Source organism: Dysidea avara, chromosome 12 (assembly GCF_963678975.1).
Source record: "Dysidea avara chromosome 12, odDysAvar1.4, whole genome shotgun sequence".
In the NCBI taxonomy this organism is placed as follows: Eukaryota; Metazoa; Porifera; class Demospongiae; order Dictyoceratida; family Dysideidae; genus Dysidea; species Dysidea avara.
Genome location: NC_089283.1, coordinates 17677797 through 17697341, shown reverse-complemented (window position 1 = coordinate 17697341; position 19545 = coordinate 17677797). Strand labels below are relative to the sequence as shown.

At 38.2% G+C, this 19545-nt stretch overlaps 1 long non-coding RNA gene across 1 annotated transcript; it reads right to left on the bottom strand.

Moving 5' to 3' along the window:
• Nucleotides 1–1301: 1301 nt before the first annotated feature.
• On the bottom strand, nt 1302–1917 carry LOC136241377 (uncharacterized). The gene is made up of 2 exons (XR_010694271.1): nt 1719–1917; nt 1302–1453 (listed from the first exon to the last, which is right to left on the bottom strand). It is a non-coding gene; the product is annotated as an uncharacterized lncRNA (long non-coding RNA).
• Between the last annotated feature and the right edge of the window lie 17628 nt (nt 1918–19545).

The following is a 19545-nucleotide window of genomic DNA, read 5'->3' as shown; positions in this document are numbered from 1 at the left end:
TTGTCATTAGTAACGAAGTATTAATTGTGGGATGAGCTGTATTAGTGATGTTCATCCTTGGTTCATCTACGGATATACCAAGAAGGGCACTTTATGTGAGCTGGTTTGCTCATTTTGACTTTAGAAAAGTCTGAGCCGGCTTTTCAAGTCATATGTTAGTGTACAAATAAAGCAAGCAGGAAGACACTGGTAACAGGAAAGAGCCAGCTGAATTAAAACTTGAAGAATTTTGTGCAGTGTGAGAGGAGCAAATATTTTGGCAGATTGCAAAGGGGCTATATTCTGCGAACATCACTGAATTGTATGCGTGTAGTTATTAACAGCCGGTGTAGTGGACTAATGCTGTATTCAATAGTGAACCGGCTGATTTTTTCTGTTGCACAAATTCAAGGATGTGTCTGACTGCTAGCCTTGAATCAGGCCAAATGCCAAAACTTCAAGATCAACCAAATCTCAATTATAAGCCTAGCTATGCATGTGAAACCATGCCCATAGCCACCAGGCAAATGTGATTTGGACCAAGATGTGTGTGTAATTTCAATGTATGTAGTCAGACCGGAAATGGAACACTCACATTAATTACATACCACCTAAGAATCCTAGGATTTCTTAAGTATAACATTTCACATGCTTCACTTCAAACAAAACAGGTTAAATTTGTTCATCTATTTTCAAGTGATTCCCAGTCCAGCTGCATGGTCCATGAAATTACAGTGGGATCACATGTATTTGTTACAGTGTGGGCTGCTCTGTGTTGGATCTACTCTAGAGTTGAGATTTCAAGGTAGACTGCCAATATACCGACACTGTTGTAGCATATTTAAGTGGAGGACAAATGAATACAGTAATGCTAGATTATTTAAGTATACAAATTTTTCATAATGAAATTGATATCCCATTTTGATTTGTACATCCACTTTGCAACATATTCAAGAACAAGAAGTTACTACCCTTTTAATCTCCAACCGCTGTCATTAAATAACCAAGATCTCACCAGTTCTTGTTTTTCCATCTACAATTTTGCTTTGGAACAATAATTATCTAAAGGCTCTAATTCATATTTAGTATTTAAATTTGTAATTCACCTTGTTGTGGTTTTACTAATTTTATTCTTCATTTCCTTTGAAGTTGTACAGTATAGGTAAACAAAGATAAATTTTTTCTCTCTTTTTATTTGTAATAAGCTATCACTACTGCACATTTTAGTTCAAATCCCATGTCTTAACTCACTGTAGAAGGTGACTCATAAATTTTCACTTCAAACTAGAACTAGTCCCACAGTTTATGCCCTAGAGGCTTAATTCTTTAAAAATACATTATTGAAAACTGTACAAACAAACGTGCGTTTCTATTTTTGTTCTCTGGCTTCTCAGTCATCAGATACTCTTCTTCCGCTTTTGTGCTGGCACTAATCAGTCTTCTTTACCTCCACGCCATTCTTCGCCAGAAGGAGCTATCAAAAAACGACAAACGCTCTTTTAATGCATAAATACCATGCTTGCCCATCTGAAATTTTCATGCCCATCTGAAATTTTCATGCCTATCGGGTCTAAAATGACGAACTAGTTCTAATTTTAGTATCAAGGTGTAGAAACTGAGGCGCCCGCAGCTGTTCTGTGGCCACAGTTATTGTTTCTTAATTGCGTAACCGGAAGATAGTCGGTAAATTACGGATCGCTATATTCATTAGACCATGATGAAGAAGATACAACACTTACTTCGCTTCCTTCATGTATATCGCTCTTCTTTCTTCGTTTGTGGCAGGTTATTTCATCATAAAAGACATTTTCTTGTTGGGCGCGCCACGCGATAAACAAGCCACAGACTAATTAGATAATTACTGGTGACCATGGGAATCCATTAGTAAACTCCAGCTGTGCTAACCTCAGAAGCCATACGCGTAACTGTACAGAGCACCCTTAATATTATACAGTCAGTTTGCTTTTGGATATTTAATGTCTCCAACTGTAACAAAAATTCAATGAATCCATGCATGCATGCATCTCATCACTGGTTGTCTGAACATTCTGCAAGTGATACCTCACTCAATCAACTATATATATTATTCTGTTTATTAGACTGAATAAACTCATGATCACCTAGACTTTTCCTGTCAGCAGTAACTTTCTAGTTAATTTCTCTGTGGATATTATGCTCTGAAACTGAAGAAATTGAGTGGTCTTCTAAACTATTTATCTTGTCAAGATCACCAGAAGCAACTGACATCCAATCAGCTACTGTATTGTAGTAACAAAACTTGCCTTGGTCATGCAATAAATGAATTGAAGAGACCTGCATGCTTGATATATCAGGCAGTAGAACAATCACTGCATGAGACAGCTATTAATATTTTATTATTATCCTATTCCATTTTCCTGGAGGTTCCACTGATAAAATACAATTTCAGCAATGATAGTGGCTAGCCAAGCTGCAAGTTTTGATTCAGAAAGCATTCCATTCTGTAAACTAGACCCCATCCTGGATTCAACTCACTACTCAGGCTGAGATATCTGGCATTAGTCCACTACTCTGTTAATGAATCATTAATGTTCACACAATATAGCCTCCTTGAGGTATCTGAATGTTTGCTCCTCACACACTGCACAAAATTCCTTTAGATTCTGCTTAGACTAAGCTTGTCACCATACTTGTTTCCTTTGTAGTGTAGTTACATACTGATTTATGCCGATTAGAAAGGCTGGGCCCCAGACTGTACATTCTGAAGTCAAAGTAAGCAAAAACAACTCACATACTAGTAAAAACAAGTCATGCATTAAGTTCCTTACTTGATACATCCGAAGATGAACACATTGAGTCAGATTCCCACAATTAGTAGAACTCTACTTCGTTACTAATGACAACCAACAAGAACCCACAATCGATCCTTAAATTCGTTTTATCTTTCTTGGGGTACGTTTGATTGCCTGCTGGAAGTGCCACCGATAACTTGTACAGCAATGGTAAGCTGCAAGCTTCAATTTGAGAAAGCATTCCGTTCCGTAGTTTAGTCCATCATTCCGTTCCGTTCCGTTCCGTTCCGTTCCGTTCCGTAGAATAGACCCCACCACAATTTTAAGAGTTAAGCATGCTTTTTTTTCTATACTTGGGCGCTCAGATATCAAATAGCCATCACTATAATACTGAGAGCACTTTAAGGTTTGTATTTGCAATTTTTAACCTGGGAAAAGTTTACGTATTAACCACTCTCGTGTTGAATCTCAGAGCATTTTTGATAAGTTTAGTTTGTCATTTTAAAAACAAGCTAAACCTAAGTATAGTGCAGTAGTCACTCACAAATTTAGGGGGTGAGTTTGAGATTTTAGGGGGGGGGGGGCCTAACAGCCCTAGAAGAAACATAATCTGGCGCGGCCGTATGGCACGCCATCTGTAACAAAAATAGGCTGTTAAATTGGGCCCTTTTTAAGACAATCCGGCTCGATTTAAGACAATTCGGCTAGACTTAAGAGCTGCAAGCTTATCTCGGGCCCTATTTAAGCTATCTCGGGCCCTATTTAAGCTATCTCGGGCCCTATTTAAGTTATCTCGGGCCCTATTTAAGCTATCTCGGGCCCTATTTAGCTAAGCGTCTTATCTCGGGCCCTATTTAGGCGGCTTATCTTGGGCCTGATTTAAGGGTTTATCTTGAGCCCTTTTTATGCCTTATCTCGGGCTCCATTTAAGAACTCTATTTGTTGGCTAACCCACACCTCAGTAGTGCTGGCACTGATCGCCTTGTGTGTTTAATACCACTTTGAATTCTTCGTGTACGACAATGAGTGTAGCATCACCTAGTCAAGTCTTGAACCTTATTGAAGAACCTGTTCTGTTGAATCCATGAGAAAAGAAAATTTTTTGAGTATTTAAAAGCAGTTGATTGGAAACTCATCCACTGAAGATGTTGGTCGTTTCCTTCGATTACTTCAGTGACCAACCGTTTGCAGGAGAGTCACAGTAAAATCCGAGGGTTCTTTTTAATTCACCATGGATTTCTGTTTGTGGAGGTATACCACAGGGAAGTGCCTTAGGGCCACTTTTATTCCTAGTATATGTCAATGATATGCCCTCCCTGGTGCACCATGGTAACCTCTTGCAGTTTGCTGATGACACAACTCTAACTTGTTCTGGAGATACTTGTGAAGAAGTTGAGAAGTTATTGCACAACCTTGAGCTGATTTCTAAGTGGATCTTTCAGAGTAAGATGCGGCTTAATGTTAACAAATCAAGTGTGATGTGGTTCTCTTCCAAGCACAGCAAAAGAAAGTCAGAATATCCTCCTAGCTATTATGATTGATGACCAACCTCTTACAGCTGTCACTCAGCAACGCTATTTAGGAATAATTTTTTATTGTTGTCTTCAGTGGAATGCTCAGGTGTCTGAAGTGTGCCGCAAGTGCTCTTACTATTTATATCTCATTGGATGCAGTCACAAACATCTACCTGTTTCCCTTCTTAAGTTGCTAATGGAGTCCAATGGCAGATCCAGGATGGGGCATTTGGGGCAAATGCCCCCCTCAATTCAATTCAATTATTAGCTCACCTTGTGGAGGAGCCATACTTCTGATTACAATACTAAATTTTATGCCAAGCCAAGATCAGCTTATAAAATTCACGAAAATATACACATTTACTAGCATTCATTACGAATTTACCAGAAACTAAAGCGAACCAAAGTCAAACTAACTATGAAATTATCACCCAGCACCTCCGTGCATACTAAGCGCCTCTAAAAATAATTATCATGTTGCTTAAGACATTCAGAACCTTTTAAACAGTTTTGAAGACTTCACAACCATCTAAAAAGGCCAAAATGGTAAAAATCAAGTGAGACACTACTAAGGGATGTATTAGTTGCTGCTTCAAAAATGCAGCAACTAACAAAAGGATCTGGCTCTCCCTAACCACCTACAGCTTGCCTGCTTGTGCCCCTCCCCTTTCCAGGTCCTGGATCCACCCCTGGAGTCCCTCATTTCATCGTGCATCATGTATGCTCTACCAGTGTGGGGACCCCCTCTTCTGAATCACCAAGTTGGCTGCTTACAGCGTATACAGAATAGGGCGGTGAGGGTAGTCTTCTCCCTTAAGAAGTTTGATCATGTGTCTGTACCACGTGAACAGCTAGGTTGGCCTAACATATCAGAAGAAATTGAGATCTGTAGCTTGGCATCATTTCATCGTCACTGTTTTAGTCACCTCCAATAACATTTGGTCACTCTAGATCTCACACCTATAACACTTGATGTAAGGCCTATTTTGCTAACAGCACTTACCATCATCTGGCTAGAACACAGCAATATTTTCGACATCGTGCCACTTGCTGGTGGAATAAGCTACCATTTGAAGTGCCCCACAAGCATGGAGAATTTTTCACTTTAATGAAGACCCACTGTATGTGTATTATTTAAATGTATTGCTTTGTATGTGTCATGTCTTGTATGTTTTTTCAGTTTTGTAGCTACTTGTGTATTTGTATATGTCTCAGCATATTCTGACGTGGAAGAACGGCTATGCCGAACGTCACGAGTTTAAACAAAAAATCAAATCAAAATCAATCAATCAATCGATTTGTTACTGAATGCAGTGTGTGTCCTACAATTTTAAGGAAGATCCAGATTAGAATTACACTCATCACCCTATTGCACATACATGTGCATTTATCATTGAGATTTCAACTGAATATAGTAACTATGTGCAGTTCTCCACCGAGATGAAAGCTGTATTAAGCGATGAAAACAGTTGGATCATGGACACCATATAGCAAGACATGCGACTCTGTTACCGTGACTGCTCAATCATAGCTTGTGATTCCTTAATATTAGAAAATCATTATAGCTAACACAAATCAGCTCTAACATTGAATCAAGTGCTTGCATGCTGGTAGATCCATAGCTATCTGGCGCAATTAGTGGATTGACAGTCTGTTGTACTGAATTGCAGTCCTCAGGAGCGGATCCAGGGTTTGGCAGGGGGGATGCCAAGGCAGTAGGCATAAGGGTCTGGGGGCGCAGCCCCCAGAAGCTAAAGCCATTTCATATTTTTCAGGGCTAAATGTTTTGATGTAGTTTTATATACAAATTTCTAAATCATACTGCTTTCTACATTGATCAAGAGTTATAAGTGACGGACATGAGTAGCTGAACTACTTAATAATAATCAACCTAAAGAATGGCACACGCAAGACCAAGTGCATTTCATTTGCAAAATATCCTTAGCTGGCTAAGTGTGCCCATGCATGTGATAGTGCTGTAGATGCTAGTAATGTTATAACACCATGGTACATCCATTAATAGAGTATGCCAACCCAGTCTGGTTACCTCATACTATGCAGAGTCAATTATTACTGCCTGACATAGGCCATTTGTCAGGCAAATATCATGCATGCACGGCCAACCACAATGGAACCTGCCTGACAAAATGTCAGATTAAAATGCAAGGAAGTAGTCCAAGGTTGATTATAGGGTTTTTAGTGTACAAGTAAATTGTAAACACAATAATGAGTGTACCATTACACATACTAAGCTTAAGTAAATCTGTCGATGTATTAAATTCCCTGAATGCCAGATTGTGTAAAGCAGCAGTGTAGCTATCAATGTCAGGTAAAGCTTTAGTTTGCCTGACATTTTCACTGGGGTTCTGCCTCATACCCTAAACGAGTGCAAAGACAGTGTGCAAGATTTATAACAGGTGACTATTCCCGCTTCAGTAGTGTAACTAACTTGCTTTTGGATCTTAACATCCCCAGTCTTGAATGTAGAAGAGAAGTTTCTAGTATCATCCTGTTCCATAAGATTGTTAATAACTTCTACTGATCTTATTCCTGTTAACCCATCCACCAGAGGTCACAATCAAAGATTCCGTCAGATCTATGCTCGAACAACCCAATACAGCAATTCCTTTTTTCCAAGATCAATCAGGCTATGGAACTCACTACCTCAAGAACTTATCCAACAACCATCATTATCTATCCTTAAACAGCAGTTGAAATCATTCATTTTCTCAGCAAATTAACATCATATAGTAGCAACATTATTTCTTTATTAAGTAATACATATGTACCTTAGTTAGTGTAAGTGTAATGTATGTGCATTTATCGTCAACTCAAACTGAGGCTGCACATTATTTAATAAGTCCTTGGAGTGTTCAGTACTACCCAAGCACTGGAAGGAAGTTCTAATAACTCCAGTACATAAGAAGGGAGATCACTCTAATATTAGCAATTATCGTCCTATTAGTTTGACCTCGCCTATTTGTAGAATCTTGGAATCCATCATTAAAGACAACATCCAAGAACATTTGATGACTAATAATGTGATACTTCCTCATCAGCATGGCTTTACTCCTGGAAGATCCTGTTCAACTCAACTGTTATTGGTCATGAACGATTGGACCAAAGCGCTTGACGATGGCCATTCTGTTGATATCTTGTATTTTGATTTTGTTAAGGCATTTGATTCCGTCCCACACAACCGTTTAATTTCCAAGTTGCAAGGGTGCGGCATATCTGGCAAGCTGCTAGCGTGGGTGAAGAATTTTCTTGTGGGAAGGAAGTAGAAAGTTGCACTGAACAGTCATGCATCAGATTGGTCAAGTGTCAGTAGTGGAGTGCCTCAAGGCTCTGTTTTGGGCCCTATTTTGTTTAATATATATGTCAGCAACATGCCCTTAATAGTTAATAGTCCCATTTTTCAATTTGCAGATGACGTGAAGATGTTCAGAACTATCAGGACTGTGGACGACTTTTGCCAACTTCAACAAGATATAAAGTAATTTGCTTTTTGCATGGTCTAAGAAATGGCAACTGAAGTTCAACATTAGTAAGTGTAATTGGTTACACTTAGGTAAACCTCACGGATTTGGTGAATATGTAATTGATGGCACTACTATTACATCTTGTGATGTTGTAAGGGACTTGGGAATAATGATTGACAATCAGTTAAAGTTTCACGATCATACCACCACAGTTGCCAAGAAAGCTAACAGACTACTAGCAGTTATTCACAAGACTTTTCAGAATTTCGACCATGCTACATTCATCAACTTGTATAAATCAAATATCCACCCAGTGTTAGAGTATGGTAACATCATCTGGGGACCGTAATACATTCTAGATCAAGAACAAATAGAGAAGATACAGATAAGAGCCACAAAATTGGTCCAGGATCTTCAAAACTACACATATAATGATCGCCTCACTGCTCTAAACTTGCCATCACTTAAATACCGCAGACTGCGCGGTGATATGATAATGTTCTATCAGCTGTTACACAGCCATTTCAGTCTAGATACATCAGATTTGTTTACTACTGCAACTTCATCAACAACTAGGGGTCACAATTACAAGTTATTTAAACCTCAAGCAACATCAAGAGTGAGATCTACTTTTTTCACTGTACGAGCCATCAATGACTGGAACAGTTTACCCAATCACATAGTTAATGCACCCACACTTAATGATTTTAAAAATTTTCTCGACAGTGGCTGGTCTTCTTTATTGTATGATTATTAATTAGTTAACTATTATTGCATATAAGTTTTTGCTATGTAGTTGCAAATTTGTTAAATTCTTTTTGTACAGATCAGGCTTTACAGACTCCTTGAACCTTCTTTACCTGTAACACAAATACTAATACTAATATAACTATGAAAGTAGCATTATGTGTGGTGACTGTTCTATTAGAGTATTTGACTGACTGTTCTATTAGAGTATCTCGATCTTGCATTATGGTTTCCCTTTTTTGGGAGGGAGGGGAGGGGGCACGTGCCCCCTGTGCCTCCCTCTGGTCCTTATTTTGTTGATGGAGGAACCGGTTATCACTTCCTCATCCTCATTGTATTCAGCTGTTAGTTTGCCCATCATCAATTCCATGCATAAGGATCATTAACATTGTCCAAAAATCAAGTGCTGATAAGACATAAAAAGGGCCCAAGATAACTTAAATAGGGCCCGAGATAAGACGCTTAGCTAAATAGGGCCCGAGATAGCTTAAATAGGGCCCGAGATAAGGCTTAAATAGGGCCCGAGATAAGCTTGCAGCTCTTAAGTCTAGCCGGATTGTCTTAAATCGAGCCGGATTTGCTTTAAAAGGGCCCGATTTAACAGCCTATTTTTGTTACAGATGGCGTGCCATACGGCCGCCCCTCCTTCCTGTTTGCGAAGGGGCGGCCGCGCCAGACTAGAAGAAACACTGGATTACAAAACAACACAAAACTTACTTATATGTAACGCGCACGACAAAACTAAGATTTTCATGATTAGCGTGTGGACAAACCCCATAGCGATTTTCATCTTCATTGGAGCTCGCACTACGGGGCAATCCCAAGGCGAGTTGTTAGTTTGTGCCAGGGTTCTATTGGGGAATATACGGATACTGGAATGCCTACATGTAGTAGAGCAGCTCATGTATTTTCGACCCCCATGAGTGTTCGGACGCGATATTTCCTAGAAGAACAATGAGAGCCGATCATTTATGGCACTATTATGAAGACCTATCACTATAACCTCCATGTATAAAATTTGAAAGGATTTGGTTATATCGTGTGGCTGCAGTAACCTTCGAAAGCCACTGTCCAAAAAAATGGATGCTCGGACAAAGTAACGTTCGTTCGGACTCCTCCATCTGTACCCTTCCCATGCAACTTATACGCTATTGTGTGGTAGTGATTGGTAGAGCTATCCTTGAGCTATCCCGTGATATAAGCAGATTAGATATTTATCAGCTACAGTTGCAGCTATCGCCTTTTTCCGAGACGTGGTAACTTGACGAATCGTCGGACACAAAATTGCAATTATAATTCCGGACACAGCAACTTATTGCGAATACTTTGGCATTTTTTGAGTTTAAGTATAGTACTAGCTAAGAAACATTTGAAAACAGCTATTTAGGCACCTGTGTAGAGTGATTTTTTATCAATTCGAGATGGAAATAGTAGCTACCTCATTTAGCTACAATACATTAGGTCTAGAATAGCTACATAAAGTTGCTCAAACTTAATAATTTTATGTATTTGAACTTACTTGAGACAAGGGAGGTAAGAAATAAACCACAACAATACACAGGAGGTCACCACTGCTTTATAGCCTTAGTGAATGTTCTATTAGAGTATATTAAATGCTATATTAATTAAACTTCGTTAATTGCATCCATAGTATAATTTTATGCATATGCAGACTATCTAAGGGTGCATTAGTGCGAAAACCAGTTTAAAAACTGCGTTAAATTGATATACTCTAATAGAGCAGTCACTAAGGCGATAAAGCAGTGGCGACCTTCTGTGCATTGTTGTGGTTTATTTCTTACCTCCCTTGTCTCAAGTAAGTTCAAATATATAAATTATTCTAAGTTTGAGCATTTTTATGTAGTTATTCTAGACCTAATGTATTGTAGCAATATGAGGTAGCTACTATTTCCATCTCGAATTGATAAAAAATCACTCTACACAAGTGCCTAAATAGCTGTTTTCAAATGTTTCTTAGCTAGTACTATACTTAAACTCAAAAAATGCCGAAGTATTCGCAATAAGTTGCTGTGTCCGGAATTATAATTGCAATTTTGTGTCCGACGATTCGTCAAGTTACCACGTCTCGGAAAAAGGCGATAGCTGCAACTGTAGCTGATAAATATCTAATCTGCTTATATCACGGGATAGCTCAAGGATAAGTCTACCAATCACTACCACACAATAGCATATAAGTTGCATGGGAAGGGTAGAGATGGAGGAGTCCGAACGAACGTTACTTTGTCCGAGCATCCATTTTTTTGGACAGTGGCTTTCGAAGGTCACTGCAGCCACACGATATAACCAAATCCTTTCAAATTTTATACATGGAGGTTATAGTGATAGGTCTTCATAATAGTGCCATAAATGATCGGCTCTCATTGCTCTTCTAGGAAATATCGCGTCCGAAAACTCATGGGGGTCGAAAATACATGAGCTGCTCTAAGACTGTAGTGTATTTTCTACTCGTTGTCACGAATCATTTCACCATCCAAAACAGGTTAGCCCTTGACTTTGTGACTGTTATATAGCTGAAGTTATACTTATGGTGGTGGAAATTTTCCCATTATGCTCTGAATTATGCTCCATTATGCCAGCATTAACTTTGATGCTCCATTATGCCAGCATTAACTTTGATGCTCCAAGTTAATAATATTCATAATTTTCCACCTTTAGGCTGGATCTCTGATTCGCACAGTTTTGTCGGAGCAGTACTTTGCAGAACCAAGGGTGTCCATTTCCAAGTCGACAAAGAAGAGTCAAGCCTGTATTATTGCAGAAAAAGAAATTATATTTGACATAGCACAGTTTTCTGTGGCACAGTGTTTGGCAGCACTGATTGCTACTTACTATGTGTTCAACATTGACTATCCATCTGCCTTGTATCCAAAAAAACGTTCTACAATTTATTGAACATATCCTGCTGGAGAGATCCGACACGAAAGTAAAAAACAACATGAAGTATAGTTCTCTTGTGAACGCCATTTTCGACTGACAGTAATTCACTATTTGTTATATACTTTTATTATGCATATGTACAGTATAATGGTATGGTGTGTCTGCGGTATTGTGTGTTATACATGTACATATTATACCTTCCTTTAAATCATCAGTGTGTTACTTGACTGACTTCAACAGTGTGAAACAGTTAGAATAGCAGCAAACTTACACTGTAAAAGATCTACACAGTAAAATATTTAGCACGCTTGTAGGGCAACAGATATGTTAATATGACACACCATGATGTTTAACACACTTTTAGTGTGCTGAAATTAGAGACATGAGAATAACACTTAATAGCATGATAAAACAACACATAGAACTTTTCTGTGTATGCTTTTCATCTCCTATTATGCCAAAAATTATGTCGGCATAATCGACGCAAGCCTACTAAAGATCAAGATACTCATGATCAATAGAACAGTTAGTCACTCTAATATAACAGTCACCTATATAAATATCACGATAACAACGTATCACTACTAGTGTAAAAATAATTTTCAAAAATTAAAAGTCACCATACCCCCAATTATGCACAGTAATACAGTTATGCCATCAGCTTATATGTGGTCAACTGAACAAAACCTGTACATTTCTCTAATTTATTTTCATCTCTTCTTGCTGTATATGCTGAACTATGAAATGAACTGTCACAATTTCAGTTAAATTCAACAATCCTACAGGAGTTGACAGTAGAAATGACAGGAAATCAAATTGCATTATACAGTACCAGTTGAAAGTGCTTAACTTACTCATAAATACAATGGTCTCTAAAGTTTGGCTCACTGTGTTCACCATCAATTGGTTAATCTGCTATGTTAACCAGCAAGAATGATGATAATTACTTTGCTTTCTGCTACAGCATAACATGCCATTTAATGTATTAGAACAAAACAAATGATTATTTTTACTCTTTATGAGCAGACAGGCACAATTGTTTGATAACACCGATAGGTTTTTTGAATAACACGTTATTTCCTAAGTGTTGAAGTACTTAAAACGTGCATGCATAAAATTTTCAGTAGTATGAAGTGCATGTTTTTCCCATTTACTTCATTTTTCAATGTGTAAATTAGTGGCTTATTCAGCTAATCACATATGTATGAAGAGCATAGTTGGATAGCTGAACAACATTTTCACATCAATTGTAATAGATTTATATGAAATGAACAGTCCTATGCTACCTATACAGCTAGGGAGATCGTGCATGGTCAGTGTATGAAATTACTTCAGTCCATTTAGATCACCACTATTTCTTTAAGCACATATGATTCATATCTGTATATGTGCAATGCATGTGTGCTATATACAATCTAATCAAAAACAGCCAAGCTGTAAAAAAGGTGCGGCCCCCAAAAAGGCCATGGTGAAAAAAGATGTGAAATCCAAGGTGGCGGCCAAGAAATGGCTGTGATGGTAGGTTAATGGTAAAACTTTTAATAACGACAATTCAGGTGAATTTGATGCCAAGACCAAGTGGCACAAAATTCACCTGAATTGTCGTTATTAAAATTTTTACCATTAACCTACCATCACAGCCATTTCTTGGCCGCCACCTTGGATTTCACATCTTTTTTCACCATGGCCTTTTTGGGGGCCGCACCTTTTTTACAGCTTGGCTGTTTTTGATTAGATATCACTTCTTTTTGTATTTGTATACTGCAAAGCCAGCCTATGGCTGGCTTTGGGGCTTTTTTAACCCATGTGTTTTTTTTATTTACCACAGGAAGAAGAAAGAACTTATAGAAGATTTTTTCATACTTCAATTTCTTTGATTTTATTAGTAATTATACAAATTATATACATATATTTATTACATGCCCATTATTCCCCACAGGATATTTTTTAGCAGCTGATCTCTCTACTGGGTGACTTAAAATATAGCTGAACTATATACAGGATGGTTTCTTTGTAGCTGAACTCTCTACAAGATAAATTCTTCTAGCTGATTTCTCTACAGGGTGATTTGTTTCTAGCTGAACTCTCTACAGGTAATTTGTTTGCAACTAAACTCTCTACATCCATGGTGGTTTCTTTGTAACTGAACCCTCTACATGATGGTTTCTTTGTAGCTGAACTCTCTACAAGGTGACTTCTTCTAGCTGAACTCTCTACAGGGTGATTTCTTTGTAGCTGAACTCTCCAAATGATGGTTTCTTTGTAGCTGAACTCTCTACAAGGTGACCTCTTCTAGCTGATCTCTCTACAGGGTGATTTGTTTCTAGCTGAACTCTCTACAGGTGATTTGTTTGCAGCTAAACTCTCTACATGGTGCTTTCTTTGTAGCTGAACTCTCTACATGACGGTTTCTTTGTAGCTGAACTCTCTACAAGGTGACTTCTTCTAGCTGAACTCTCTACAGGGTGATTTCTTTGTAGCTGAACTCTTTAGGTGGTGATTTCTTTGTAGCTGAACTCTCTCCAAGGTGACCTCTTCTAGCTGATCTCTCTACAGCGTGATTTGTTTGCAGCTAAACTCTCTACATGGTGCTTTCTTTGTAGCTGAACTCTCTACATGATGGTTTCTTTGTAGCTGAACTTTCTACAAGGTAACTTCTTCTAGCTGATCCCTCTACAGGGCGATTTGCTTGTTGTTGAATTCTCTACACGGTAATTTGTTTGAGGCTGAACTCTCTACATGATGGTTTCTTTGTAGCTGAACTCTCTACATGGTGTCTAGTTTCTACCTGATCTCTCTACAGGGTGATTTGTTTGCAGCTGAAATCTCTACAGGGTGATTTGCTTGTAGCTGAACTTCTTACATTGTGTCTAGTTTCTAGCTGATCTCCACAGTGTGATTTGTTTGTAGCTGATCTCTCTACAAGTTGATTTGTGTGTAGCTGATCTCTCTGCAGGTTGATTTGTTTGTAACTGATCTCTCTACAGGGCAATTTGTTTGTAGCTGAACTCTCTATAAGGTGATTTGATCTCTCTGCAGGTTGATTTGTTTGTAGCTGAACTCTCTAAAGGGTGATTTGCTTGTAGCTGAAATCCTTACATTGTGTCTAGTTCCTAGATGATCTCTCTACAGGGTGATTTGTTTGTAGTTGATCTCTCTGCACATTGATTTGTTTGTAGCTGAACTCTCTACAAGGTGATTTGTTTCTAGTTGATCTCTCTACAAGTTGATTTGTGTGTAGCTGATCTCTCTGCAAGTTGATTTGTTTGTAGTCGATCTCTCTACAGGGTAATTTGTTTGTAGCTGAACTGTCTATAAGGTGATATGTTTGTAGCTGATCTCTCTGCAGGTTGGTTTGTTTTAGCTGAACTCTCTACAGGGTGATTTGTTTCTAGCTGATCTCTCTACAAGTTGATCTGTGTGTAGCTGATCTCTCTGCAAGTTGATTTGTTTGTAGTCGATCTCTCTACAGGGTAATTTGTTTGTAGCTGAACTGTCTATAAGGTGATATGTTTGTAGCTGATCTCTCTGCAGGTTGATTTGTTTTAGCTGAACTCTCTACAGGGTGATTTTTTTCTAGCTTATCTCTCTACAGGTTGATTTGTGTGTAACTGATCTCTCTACAAGCTGATTTGTTTGTAGCTGATCTCTCTGCAGGTTGATTTGTTTCTAGCTGATCTCTCTACAAGTTGATTTGTTTGTTGCTGATCACTCTAAAGATTGATTTGTTTGTAGCTGAACTCTCTGCAAAGTGTTTTGTTTGTAGCTGATCTCTCTACAGGATAATTTGTTTGTAGCTGAACTCTCTGCACAGTGATTTGTGTGTAGCTGAATTCTCTAGAGAGTGATTTAATTGTAGGTGAACTCTCTACAGGGTGCATGACTTGTTTATAGCTGAACTCTCTTTAGTGTGACTTGTATAATGTTCTGAATCTCTACAGTGATATAATTGTAGCTTAATTCTCCACAGGGTGACTTGCTTCTTGCTTAACTGTCTATAAGATTAACTGTTTACAGCTGAAGTCCCTACAGAATAACTTGTAATGTAATAGAATTCTATAATGGAGTAAATATATTAGCTGAATGCTCTATTAGGGTGACTGTTCTATTAGAGTATCTCGATCTCGCATTTGCTACACAGAGTTGGCTTTCGAATCATAACTCAGTGGTTTGTAATCCAATTCTTCTATACTACTGCAAGGACTTTCTATGAAGATTATTCCAGCTATACACCGATTTTCAGCTCATTGCTCTTAGCGGTTTGCCTAGTAGGCGTAAAAACTAATACTTTTTTATTACTAAAAATCGATCGCGTAATTGTGACACAGGTTGGGTTTTGTGTCATATCTCCGTGGTCTTAATCTCGATTCCTTTCAAACTACCAAAAGGTACTCCTACGATGGTTACTCCATCTACATAGCAATTTTCAGTTCATTCCATGAAGCGGTTTACCCTGTAGGCGTGACAACAAATCGATCTTGTTTTACGCGAATAATCGGTCATACCTCCTGAACCATTCATCGGATTTGCACCAAATTTGATGCTAGGATGCGCCTTTGGACTCCCTTTCTGTGTGCCAAATTTCAAGGCGATCGGAGCACGAGTTTGCGTTTTATAGCAATTTTTGCAAGTGTGCGAAAAGACGAAGAAGAAAAAAAAACGAAGAAAAAAAACGAAACTTTGGCCGCTCATATCTCGGAAATGGCTTGAGTGATTTCCTTCTAATTTGGAATGTAGACTCCCCTAGCTGGCGGGCAACTCTGCAGCAAATTTGGTTTCAATCGGATAAGCCATCCCCGAGATACAAAAGTGTGAAAATGACGTTTTCTTTCTTCCTGTCAATATACTCACGGTGTGGCGCGCCGGCTTCTTGGGCCGCACGACACACTATCGTGTGTCTTGATACAGTTGATGTAATGCAGTGTGCAAACAATTAAAGTGTATGGCTGTGGTTTATACTGTACCTATTGTTACTATCTGTTAGATGAAGTTTGCTACTGTTCTTTTGTTGATGTTGGTTCTAACGTATATATCAAATACTGAGGGACAGCCAGTTTGTACCAAAATTGATCAGTGTTCTTGTAGATTAACTGGTGTAGAACCATCTGGTGTGATTAATTTACATGGAATTGTTAGTGGTAAACATGAACCAGAATTTATAGTTGAAGGAAAATCTGAACAAACCAACCTCTGGTATAATTTCTCCTATAACCCGTGTTTCAATTTCTCTGACTATGGGTGTCCAAATACTGGAATATGTGAGACTCGTAATGGAATGTGATCATATGACTTGGGAAATCTTGACACTGTTGAGTTTACGTATGGAGAGGATAAAAATCATACTGTGGTTGCATTATATAAATCAAAAGACAACACAACTGATGGTAGAGTATCACTAGTAGCTTTGGTGTGTGACGAATCTGAAACAAAGGGAAGATTTGTGTTCAATGGAGAGACGTTTCAACAATTCTATACCTTTTTGCTCTACACTCGATGTGCTTGTCCTGGAAAATGTACATCTTCATTAAGAGAATGTAAAGCTAAGGATTTGTGTAGCTGTGAAATGTCAGATGGAACTGGTACGATTAGCCTTCACTCTCTTGACAATCCAAATAGCCCACTTCAATATAAAGCAAGTCCTATGGATACCTTTCTATATGATCCTTGTTCACCCATGACAAATCCTCAATGTCACAATAACTCACTTTGTGAAGAAAAAGGAGAATCACTTATTCCTTTAGGTATGGCAGTCTATTCAAGATTTGTCTTCAACAACAACCAACTAAGTATACAATATTTTGGAATGAATATTATATCAACTGTGAATTTGATTTGTGATCGCAACCAAACAGATAAGCCAATCTTTAAAGCACTTAGTGATGGGCACACATTTAATCTTTACAGTGTGTGTGCCTGTCCTAATGGTTGTGGTGCTCCACCATCCAATGGAACATAATATTACCTAATAGTGCTACTCTGTATCATCTCAAGCTGGTTTCTAAGTATGTGTGTATGCAGTAAACAAACAAGTGTGCAAAATTTTGAACATATTACACAACACGCACTCACACATCAAGGTATGTTGTGTACATGACTATTTTGTTTGTACTGTATTTTATTTCAGACTGTGTATTTTTAGTTTTATTGCTGTACTAAAGTACTAATATATATAATTGTACAGGTTGCACACTGTCACCTTTACATGCTAGCTATTCAATCAATGGATAGAACTAGCCAAATGCTGAAGTTAGTTCTAATATTCAATGTATACCACAGGCAACGAATGACAGTCACCAGAAACCTTACTTAGAAAAGCATTACTTTTAGGCAATGAGCATGCATTTTGTTTAGAACAAAATTCCATTATAAACATTCAGAAACTTCTGAGACAAGTGATTGATAGCAAACGAATGGAGACAGATGGTCGGCAGACAGGCAGCTTTTCAGTTTCACATAATATATGTAGCTACAATATAGCATAGAAAAATTCCTTGTTGTAGCCATAGTAACTAATGATAACAAAGTATGCCACAGTCCTTGCACTGATTAACCAATAACCACACTTACCACACTTTGTTGTCACATGACTTAACTGAACGTTACCACCGTATAATAACAACTAGTGCATGTGATTGGCCACACAAAGTCAAGTATGAAGCTGTTGGTTTGTGGCTTAATGAAAATACCATGTGGCCACAAAGGTACTTTTTAAATTTTATCTCACCAGTATGATGAAATTATATTCTCAGAAATAAATTATTGCATGTGCAGCAGGCCAGCCTGCATTTTTCGTTTGACAAAAGAAAAGTACAGGCTGGCCTGGTGAGACTACATGTGCAGCACAATAGAAGCCCAGGCATCATACAGTGCGATAGTACTGTATTATTAGGGATCATGCGTGGAGGTTTTCTCACAAAAAGAATTGACCAAAACCTCACAATATTTTCATGGTATTTTAGTAGTATTGGTCAGGTAAAATCAAGCTGAAAAGTGTCTTCTTCAGAGCGGTCAAAATTGCTTAAATAAGCTGCTTTGGAACTTTTGAATTTTTTATTTTTAACAGAACTTATACTATCTGATCATGATTATCTGCCACCTGTCTGATTATGCCATTACTCGATGACATTGAGAATATGGGCATGATTTTGCTAGATGTTGCGTAATCCCAACAGGTGCCTTTTGGCATATAGCAGTACATACAGTGCATGCATCATGGACTTACTTTCACCCTCCTTTGTGTCCCATTTCTTTTCTTTAAAGGGAAAGGTGGTAGGGCTTCCCTGTGGTTGACTATCATGTTTATAATGGTAATCATCCTATTTTTCATAGTGACTGGATTGATTGCAGAGGGGTCCTTATACTACATTCTTCAATTTTATATAACGCTGTGTAATGGATGGAACAGAGGCATAATGGCTGCTACACTCTCAATAATTGATAGTTGGAGCACACATGAAATGAGGTTTTCATCCACCGGAAGCTATTATACATGTGCAAAGGAAAATTTAGGAATTTTAAGTAGAGATTCCTTCCATACCAGACATGATATAACTCTTCAGGATGTGCCATATTTCCTCAATATTAGATGAATTGTAAAGTGGATTAAGGTCACAATTTAGTAAGTATTTGTTTAATCCATGATAGTCACCTCTGTTAAAGTTAAAAACTTCCTTGATGGTTGAGGATGCACACAGGAAGTTTAAAACTAGTCATGAATGTTATTAAGTAATGGTGCACTGTCAGTTGGGTCACATGTTCAGCCAGTTCAGGTCTGTTTAGTTTGTTAGTATAAAGTCAAGTATATATATTATGTTGCCACAAGTATGAGTTGATGATTACACTAGACGAAGATGAAGTCACAAAATTTATTTGAAACTGATGAGTCACTGGTGAGAGTTGGCCAGTCGATGTCTGGCAAGTTCAGTCAAAATCATTGCCAAATTTGATCACAGAAAGCTAAATTTGCAAAATTTTCCTGTGAAACCCCCTAGATAAAGCATGTTCCTCATGTTGAGTGTGCTTCTCACAAGATACTAGTTGTAGCTAGCTACCAACGAGTTTCCACATTTTTAGCCCCCACTATACAGGTAGATGCCCCACACACACCTTGGAAATTCTAGATCTGTCGCTGTGTTCGGTACTTTTTCGGTATCT